General features: G+C 39.1%; 1 long non-coding RNA gene across 1 annotated transcript; it reads right to left on the reverse strand.

Moving 5' to 3' along the window:
* Positions 1-76: 76 nt before the first annotated feature.
* On the reverse strand, positions 77-2,172 carry LOC121672809. Its single transcript, XR_006019001.1, has 3 exons — positions 1,960-2,172; positions 1,417-1,478; positions 77-369 (listed from the first exon to the last, which is right to left on the reverse strand). It is a non-coding gene; the product is annotated as an uncharacterized LOC121672809 (long non-coding RNA).
* Between the last annotated feature and the right edge of the window lie 6,629 nt (positions 2,173-8,801).

An 8,801-nucleotide genomic window follows, 5' to 3' on the forward strand; every position in this document is an offset into this window, starting at 1 on the left:
CTTTTTTGTGTGTTTATTTTGATCTTTTGATTAACAATAAAAGAAACGCAAAATGTTTTGTGCAAAGAGTTTTGATTTTAGAAGTCTGTTTTTCATTTAAACAAAACTTCATCTCAAATACTTTCAGAGAGAACTGATACAAATAAATTTGCAGACAAGGGACCACTACCCTTTAGAACAATTTGAAGAGAAGAAGTTAGGTATAGCTCAAGCCAGAATGATAACAAACATTTGCCTTTCAAAAATCCACAGTGAACAAATAAATGCATAAGATGAGAGTAATTTATGGTTGTAAGTTCTTCAGGTGCCAAATCAAAATAGTTATTCTTCCTGGTTCTTGTAACAAGGCTTATTGGGAACAATCATTTTCTGGAAATTGAGACAGAGACAGCACAATTATACTACAGAAGGCTGACAAAGGTCTCAACTCTTCCCAGGCTTAGACATGAGCCAAGGGCAGCATCATTGTTTTACTCCAGGTTCCTGCATTTGCAGTTAGGGAGAAGAAAAGCATACAAGGAGGACACAAAGAGCAATGAAAAAGCTGGCCACTAAGCCATGCTGCACTCGTGCTCAAAAACATCCCTCTACACAAAAGGGGAAATAAGGTCTCTCTGGACTTCTCATTCTTACTGGGAGAAGTTCCTGCTTTAAGCAACGATCTCATTATACATCGTTCGCTGCAGGGAAAACAAAGTGGTCCCTGGAAGGAGGGACAAAGGAGAAACTTTCTGCTGGCCAGCCTAAGGACACCCTATGGGCCTTGTGGCACTGGACCTCCCCTGCTCACAGATGCTATACAAATTCAATTACACTGAGGAGGGCTTCAGTCAAACCCCACAGTTTGCCTGAAGCCTGGCTCAGAAATGCAATTACTTCCATATTCCATTACGAAAACAGCCATACTTTCATGGGCCTGAAGCTAGCACATATTCAGGGCTTCATTACATCTACTCTCTCTAAATGTTTCTCTTAATTATGTTTGGTCCCTAAGAGAAGCTTGAGGCCTTCCTCATTTGCTCTCTTTTCCACTATGGTTGGTTTAATTCCCAAAGCAAAAGACTGAAATGGGATGGGAAGACACAACAAGTAAACAAATATTCTTCCAAATGCACAAACTTTTTTTTTATTTTTGGTGGTGTTAGAAATGCCATATTAACAGCAGCGGCATGAAGACTAGTGCAGACACATATTCACAGACTGTATGCTTTGTTTGCTCTAGGCAGAACGAACAACAGTCCCAGTCCCCCAAGCACACTTTTTGCATCTGGCATACCACTAACAAGATATGTGAATTATCGGAAGCTGGAAATTCTGGCATACATCTTTTAGATACAAAACACTATGCATCAACTCACTTCTCTTGTGTAAAAATGGGCTCTACAATTAAATAAAAAGAACTTCCTGTACACTTACAGAGGTGGTGGCACTTCTTTAAGGATTGTTACAAAAGCTGTACTTCTCAGATGCTGGGAACACTGGAAATAAAAGAGCAGAAAAGAGAATGTGTTAACCCTCATGTTTTCATGTTTCAGTCTGAGTAATTAATATTGGTGTTTGTCCAGGTATCACTGAGATACCAACTGGTCATGGAAATGGTGGTCCCCACAGTCATCCTCAGATTCTCTCCATATGCACGATCCCGAATTCATAGTGAAGAACCCATTTATTTCAGTGGGATTGAAATGTGTTTCTTGGGTATCACCAACAATACTATTATGCCAGAGTTAATACTACCAGCAGACTGCACTGGTGACATGAAAATCACATACTGCAATGTACAGCTGATGCTGTTCAGGGAATGCAAGTTTCATAATAACTTTACATGTTGTCTACTATTTAGAAAATCACATTCTAAATTTCTAAAAGATCTTATTCAAATTTTCCCCTCATCCTGAGATGCTCTAATTGACACCTGAAGTATGCATGGTGTTGAACACACCACATCTTGGCTCTAACCTGTCAGCTAACTCAGCTCACATGAACTACAAGCAAACTTTTGCTAGACGTGAACACTTCTGCCTCTTTTCTCTGGCTCCAGCGGTGTTTCGCAGCTACCACTGCCCACGCTTCGCAGTTGTTAGCAGCACCACCGCGCCCTCAGCACACCCATCTGCTTTCCGGCACGCAGGGCCGGGCCCGTGCAGCAGGGCCGGCGCCGCCGCCCCGCCCTGCGCTGCCTCAGCCCTCTCGCCAGAGGAGGCGCCCGCCGCCGGCGCGGCCCGCGGCTCTCGCGGGAAGATGGCGGCGCTCGCGAGAGGCGGGTGGCGCGGCTGCCCGTAGCTATGGCAGCGGGGGATGAGCGCGCCCGGCGGGACCCGCGCGCGGGGACAGGTAGGGATTGAAACTGCTCCTGGGGTGCTGGGGATTCCTCTCGTCCCGTCCCGTCCCGTCCCCTCAGGAGAAACCGCGGCAAGACCCAGCTGTTCACTGGCTGCTTGACCGTGTGCCCGGAGCCTCGCGGGTGGCGACCCCCGCTCTGTGCAGCGGCGCAGCCCCCGCCCCCCTCGGCCGGGCCGCAGCGAGGTCGGTGCGGGACTCGGCCGGGCCCGGATCCCGGCCCGACCGCCGGCGGGACTGTGAGTGAAGGGCTTCTCTGCTCTGCACGCCCTCAGAAGAGAAAAGGAGCAGCAGGAACGAGAAAAAGAGAATACTAGAGGCTAAACAGGTATTTTATTAGCGGGGGTCTTTGAAATAATAAGGGATGTTGCATTATTTGGTTAATGATTCAGGCGTGATCACCTGCCGTCAGAAGTTAAACTTGCATAGGAGCTGCTGTTGGTTAGAAGAACCTCCTCAGTATTTAATTTACTATGTTGGTCTAAGGTAGGCAAAACCATGTGCTTTTTTTTTTTTTTTTTCTTTTAAAAGAAAGCAGAAACTCTTTGCTTTTCCAGGGTCGGATTTCTTTTGAAACCTTTCTTTCAGTAGAGGGATTATGGGTGGACATTCATGAGGATTACAGACATAAATAGAAACCATAACAATATACACCCTCTGCTTTCAAAAAGTTGCAGGCACAATGGCTTTCTGGTCTTTCAGCTACGTTAACTTGTTGTGGGTATTGTAATGGCTGATCGTGTGTGTGAAAAAAAATTCAAAAAGCTTTTCAGATTTCAGAACAAATTCTGAGTGTTTTAATCATGGAAAAAATATGCATGTGAAAAGGAAGGGATAATAGTTGTATATTTCTCACGCAGTTCGAAAGAAAGACGAAAGACGTATGTCCTGAAAAAAATCTCTCTAAGCTTGTGCCACTTTTCAGACTTGAAAAAAAATCTACAACTGAAAGGTTTTGTGCTGCAATATACTTGACATTGAATAGCAGTTTTGGAAAACAATAACAACATAGATAGTCTTGTGTTTGCTTCAAGAGGGAAGGAAGGTACTGCTGTGCTGAGAACTCAACTGGTGAGGTAACACATGACTTGAATATGATAGCTTTTAAAAATAATTAGAAAAAAGTATTATGGGCTGAAAAATATTTGTCAGCGTGTTGAAATCTGTTCTCATGTAGGAAGTGATAGAAATAGTAACAGTTTGACTAGATAGGATACTCTGTAAGTTCTCTTCCATCACCTCATCAAGCATGCTGCATATCATTCAGACCAGAATAAATAGGAGCTTTATTTTTTTGCTCGTTTGTTTCCTCCTCATCTGGTGATGTCACCTATGAAGTCGTTTGCCACAATGTTCTTGGGGTGCAGTGAGGAGTAAGGGTGTGTTTGATTTGTCCAGTGCAGACAAACTTACTGTTATTCCAGTGAATTTAGAAATTTTGGAGGGTTTTTTTTTTTATGCTAGTGATAGCTGTAAAAACATTTCAGTTAATTTCTTTCAGGCATTGCAGGTAAGAAATATGTTAGTTCTTCTCTCTTTTCTGGGTTAAGAGTCTATTTTGAGACTATAGTCACAAGTTTGTTGAAAAGGATAATGGGAATTTAAATCCTTCTTTATCTAGTCTTGGAGATGTTATTAGGGATTAAGCCTTCTTAGGTGAGTTTTCATGGACAGTACATAGAAGAGAAAGTGTGTTTATTTCCCAATTTGTGGAACTTACCTTGAGAGTCTCATTGAGTTTGAGGGCTCTATAAACATACCTACGTAAAGAACAGTTGTGGCTGTCCAGAATCACTTTTGCTCCAACTATACAAATTGCAACAGATGATATAAAAAGAAAACTGACGTAAGAGGATGAAAGAATAATAAAAAGTCACAGCTATTGTTTGGTTTTGGTTATTTTAAATCTGCTTACCTAACTTCAGAACCAGCAAAAGTGTCTTATAATTAATATGCCTGTTGATACCTGTAGAACTTAGTAGTCTTTTCATTTTTTCTCATGCAGCCTTCTGAATACCTTATACATCCTTCATTTTCCTGACGTATGTTCCGCACACATTTATTCAAACAGTTTATTTTAATTTGTTCTCTGAAATACTTCTTGTTTGCTTTTTAATTTCTTTATTTTCTGTCAATAGTGGCTGCAGTCACAATTCCAGAGCCATTATATATTCTGTCACTGAAGGTCATTCCCTAGAAAAAGATATGCAGTGCTTGATGGCAGAAAGGAACAGCACAAAATTTTATTACTAACTGTCAAAGAATTTTGATCAACATTCTTGGATTTCTCTGTTGGTCCTGTTAGCTGCAAATCAAGTGATAGGCAATCCCTATCCATAGGATTTTGCCTTTGTCCCTTCATCTGTCGGGCAGCCCCATTCCCTAGGCTTACGCTCTGTGTGTGAGACTGCTGGGAGGAACCATCTCCTGGTGTAGTCTGGACACTTTCCAAGACAAGTGACACAATGTAGGAGGTCTCTTATTGTGTCTCTTGACATGCAAGTTTAATGTGCAGTTTATTTCTTCTCTTTTTCTGTTATGTTACTTGATGCATGGGATTTCTTGTTCTGTGACTGGGGAAGGTTGGATTTGGGTGCATTTCACCAGCCACTGTCTATGGAACACAGGTCTAATATTTGGCCAAACTAGGATACAACTTGGCTACGCTACCCTCGTTTTATAGCAATAGACCATATACCAGCTCAATTACTCAGCTTGCAGAATTTATGTACAATCATTCAGCTGGGAAGTTAACCTGTTGTGCCTTTCATAAAGTTACAGTAAGTGTTTTATATCTGGAGTTATTGGAAAAGGAAGGAAAAGCTTCAGTTTATCAACACCTTAGTAAAAAACAAGGAACCTACAAGGAAGGCAAGAGGCTCTTACTTTTTTGATACTTCCCAAGATTTGTGAGTTGTATGTATTCTATTGTAATCTTAACTATTAGGAGTAACATTTCATGTTCATAGAGTATAAAACTTACAGTAGATTTCGTTGTCTAGTGCCCTAAGTTTGTGAGGTAAAGGTGATCTTAAAGGTACTGCGTTAAAAGTTGGTGTGTCTATTCACTCCTGTAGCAATTATTGCTTAGTAAAATGGAGAACTCTGGTACCTGCTGAGTGTTTAATGTGATTGCTCCCATACTAGTAAGAGGCAAAGGAAAGGGCTAGATGTGGTTTTGAGGCTTAAAACCACTTTTGTTCATATTATGAAAGCACGTGGAAAATGATGTACTGTTATGGCATAATCCATACTTATTCTATCTAACATAATTTTGAAGAAATACTGTAAAAATATGACTTCTCTAGTATTACTCACAATAACTTGTAAATGGATCCATTTCTGAATTAAACCTGTCTGCAAGTAATACAGTTCTTAAATGTTGCTGCTACAAGTATTGTTTAAACATTTTGATTACAAATACATCATAACAACATGGAAAGTAAATTTGATATTCCTTTTATAGTGTACTGTGGCTATTTTCTTCAAAACCTTCAACCTTAAGAAATGCACCTTTGAACAAGGTATCTGAAGAGATCTTTAAGCAGCACTGTGAAATTTCAGCTTTAAGACCTGCGTATTGGTGTCTCTTCTTTCTTGTCTTTTCTTAATAAAACTTCTGAAAGCTTTGTACTTGTACAGAGGAAATTATAATTGGTATCTGAGAATCAGAAGTAACCTTTATCCACAGAATGATGTGTTGTGCTACTAGTGGTATAATTTTCACTGTTCCTCTGGCGCTCTCCAGAGTCTCTGGTCTGGAGATGGTACCTGAGGAGGAAGAGGTTACTTCTGTTTGTTCATATTTTTGTTACGTTGCTGGGGTTGTTTTCAGAAATGCAAATTGTCATGTTGAATTTTGAGTTTGATGAGAACAGAACTGATCCTGACAAATCAATTTGCAAAGGCCAGGGCTGTCAGATGATAATAGCTTGCCTTCGTTACCGACCAGTTTAGATCTAAACCAATGACCTAGAGGTGAAAAGCTCAGTATTATATTACGAATCCTCTGATCTATCCATATGTCCTCTTGTTTAAAGTCCCTGTAGTCCTCTTAAACAGAACATGCAGTAAATATTGAGCATCATTAGCACTTGTAAATATTAGAACAGTGTCCATTCCAGTTGTCTGCTGTGCGTGTGAGGACACTGCAGTTAAATATAGTAACAATTTCTTACACTCTCTGGCTTTTCATGAGAAATCTTCATACAAATCCAACCATATGGCAAAACCCAGCATTATCCTAAAACCATTAATAAAGAACCTTTTGCTGCCATTAACAGGAAAATGAATCTATAGCTTTAAGTAGCATACTGGGAGTTACTAATAACATCAGGCTACTGCTAAGAAAATGAACTTAAATAAAATATCATTAGGAGCTGAGTCATCCCACCAACACTTCTCCATGTTGTATCCAGGTTAGTTTTTATCTATGAAACCCTTTTCAGAGTATATTGTCTTTATTACTCATCTACTTTTTTCTTCATTGAGTATCTTTAATGCTGTAAAAAAACATAATGGAAGACCATTTGCATGGATTTCATAAAATAGATTAAAAAATATTTGAAATGTGCAGACAGGCACTCACAAACTATTTTCTCATTGATTCTGAGGTAAGATTTTCCTAGGCAACCTACTGAACAGGGGGAGGTCAACAAATGTAAATACTTGGGCAAGTGATTCTTAGTTTCTAAGGCTATTAAGACAAGTTACTGTCTACAAGTCATAGTTTCTGTGAGCTACAGAAATAATAAAATTAACATTTGTATGTATTTGGATTGTCTTTTTATCTCCTCATCCCTTCTCCTCCAATCCTTAATCTCATTCTACTTCGTATCAACAACTACTGCTGTGTCTGTACTGATTGACCTGCTGTCAAATCAAATATAAAGAGGTGAATTTTCCTACTTTCCCCTCACTATGAGAGCAAATTAGATCTTTTTCCTCTACCTGACCATTAATTTTTGTGTAGTTTATAGGAACATAATTATTTTTGAGATCTCTGGGGGTTTTTATTTCAAAATACTGAAAATTGGCCAACTGATTCAAAAGGTGTTGGAAGGAAACCTGTTTTAGTCAGATGTTTCTGTGGGCAACAAAAATAAATTACTGCCTAGTTACTAATGAAACAAGGCATATGATTATGCTGTCTGATGTATCCTTGGTCCCATTTGTTTTCTCCCCCATTTTCAGCTAGAGAATCCCTCTTGGAGCAGTATTTTCCTTTTTGCATTTCTAGTAGACAGGATGTGAGCTGTATCTCTTTTGTAATTTTTTTCCCCCCACTCCTTTGGTGGCACTGCACTCATCTTCCAAGGCTTTTGTCATTGAAAGAAAAATGGCTGAATCCTTGGGGGTTTTTGAGAATTGGAGAAATTAAGGTTTTAAAACTCAGAGATAGAATTTATGAGTGTTTCCTTCTTTTGAGTATCTCTCCAAACCTGCAATTATGCCATTTTATGTTATTTTGGTTTTGTTTTTTTGTTTTTTTAGATGCAGATAAGGCATCACTGAATTGTGGTTGTCTGTTAAAGTGTGACAAAATATGAACCCTGGTGATCTTTTAATTATTTTGTAATAGACTCTGGCTAGTTACATTCTGCTATAATTGATTCGATGAGTTCATTTGATCAAGCATGCAGTCCTTGAATTTGAAGGCTAGAAGTCTGGTTTTTGGAATTACTTTTCCCTTTTGTCTTTTACAACTCTGAAAATTCAGGCAGTTAAGGTTCAGCTGCTTTCCCATCCTATTTAAATTGGAACAGTGAATGTGGGTAGATATCTGTTTTTAGAATGTAGTCAAGCTTGCTAGATGGTATAAACCATTTAGTGCCATAAACTGACACAAAAGAGGGGATTTGAATATGTGCATTACAAATAAGCAGTAAGTAACTAGTAGTTCAAAGGTAGAAGCAGGTAGGATGAACTGTAATAATTAATAATCACACATTACTGTCTTGACTAGAATGCTTTTTTCGTGGGACAGTTTGGTTCACCAAAATTTATGCAGAGGTACGCACTACATTGTTGTGTATGTGGTGGAAACAGTTCTCATATGAGAAGCCTGCAGGGAATCAAGGGGAAATTAGCTTTTTTTTCTTTTTTTTTTTCCCCCCTATCTGCTTGTTTGTTTCTAATACTTGGTGAAAGTAAATCAGTATTTGTAGTAGATAATGTTTGGTGAATGTAATTCTTATGGTTTCATTTTTAAAAAATGGTATGTAGCTTATTACATTTTGAATTTTGAAAGTAATGAATGGACTAAAAATATGTAAGAGTGATTCAGATGTGGGAGAATGTTTGAAGAGGAGGAATCTTCTGTAAGTATTTCCACAAAACATGGAAATAAATGTACTCTGGGAAATCAGTAAAGTGTGTCACAAAGCAAAGGATAGCAAAAGACTTTATAGTCCTCTGGTTTGTATTGCCAGTACAATGAACTTATAAATGGATCAATAAAC

Source organism: Corvus kubaryi, unplaced genomic scaffold (genome assembly GCF_017639235.1).
Source record: "Corvus kubaryi isolate FWS band 111438036 unplaced genomic scaffold, C.kubaryi_AGA036_p1.0 64977, whole genome shotgun sequence".
NCBI lineage: Eukaryota > Metazoa > Chordata > Aves > Passeriformes > Corvidae > Corvus > Corvus kubaryi.